A 625-nucleotide genomic window follows, 5' to 3' on the forward strand; every position below is an offset into this window, starting at 1 on the left:
TCTTAAGGCATGATGTTGCTGTGTTGCCTAGGCTGGCTCATACTCTTGGACTCAAATGGTCCTCTGCCTTAGCCCCCTGAGTATCTGGGGGCTACAGGCATGTGCCACTTGCCCCACTTATGTTTTGGATATTAACTTAATCAGATATATGGCTTGGGAATATTTTTCTCCCATTGCTTAGATTGCTTTTACACACTGATAATTCCCTACTTCACTGTGCAAGCTTTTTAGTTTTATGTAGTTCCACTTTTTATTTTTTTGCCTCTGTTTTTGTTGCCTTATCTATGAATCCATTGCCAAGACCAGTGTCATGAAAATTTTCCTCTCGGAGTTATATAGTTCCAGGCCTTAACATGTAAGTCTTTAATCCATTTTGAGTTGATTTTGTATATGGTGTAAAGATAAGATCCAGCTTCATTCTTTGGTTTGGATGTCCATTTTCCCCCAGGATCATTTGTTGGAGATCTATCCCTTACCCATTGTGTATTCTTTTCATTCTTGTTTAAGGTCAGTTGACTGTGTGCGAATTTATTTCTAGGCTCTTTTGTTCTGTTTTTCTTTACTCCAAAACTGTACTGTTTCAACTACTGTAGCTTTGTTGTTTCTTTTCTTTTCCTTTCTTCTT

Source organism: Fukomys damarensis, unplaced genomic scaffold (assembly GCF_012274545.1).
Source record: "Fukomys damarensis isolate Sample0158 unplaced genomic scaffold, DMR_v1.0_HiC HiC_scaffold_16, whole genome shotgun sequence".
Taxonomy (NCBI): Eukaryota; Metazoa; Chordata; class Mammalia; order Rodentia; family Bathyergidae; genus Fukomys; species Fukomys damarensis.